The sequence below is a fragment of the Lupinus angustifolius genome, chromosome LG01 (genome assembly GCF_001865875.1).
Source record: "Lupinus angustifolius cultivar Tanjil chromosome LG01, LupAngTanjil_v1.0, whole genome shotgun sequence".
In the NCBI taxonomy this organism is placed as follows: domain Eukaryota; kingdom Viridiplantae; phylum Streptophyta; class Magnoliopsida; order Fabales; family Fabaceae; genus Lupinus; species Lupinus angustifolius.
Window position 1 is genome coordinate 32167433 of NC_032009.1, and position 698 is coordinate 32168130.

Sequence of the window (698 nt, forward strand, 5' to 3'; positions counted from 1 at the left end):
TGAAGGAGCCCTATTATGATTACTTGGTGGGAAGTGTTGTATCGAGCTTCAATGCACTCATTAAGGTTGGAGAGAAAATAGAAGGACGCATAAAGAGTGGAAAGCTGGTAGTAGATCAGCCCAAATGAGGCACAGGCAAGAAGCCCAACTTTATAAAGAAGAAGGAGGGAGAAGCACTCGCGGTGTTCACTGAGCCGAAGGGATATAAGGCCCAAAACCCTAAATATCAAGCCTCATACATTGCCACACCTTCCATACAACCCAACTACACCGCCCACAATAACAACCGCCAAAACTATAACCAAACACAACCCTACCAACCCCGTCAAAACCACAACCAAACACAAGCCTACCAAAATCAAACCCAAAACCGCAATTACCCAAATCCCGAAAGAAGAGGCCCACAATTCGATCCCATACCTATATCTTATGCAGAAATTTACAATCATCTGTTAAGGGAGAAAATGATAAGTCCTATAGTAGGAACAGTGCCTGAATCACCTGGGGCTTGGTTTAATCCCAATGTTACCTGCGAGTACCACTCTGGAGTCATTGGCCACTCTATCGAACATTGTAAGGCTTTGAAGCATAAGGTGCAAAACCTAATCAATGCCAAACAACTACATTTCAAGCCTACTGTGCCAGAAGTGGACAGAAATCCATTACCTAATCATGGTAATCAAGGGGTGAATGTTGTA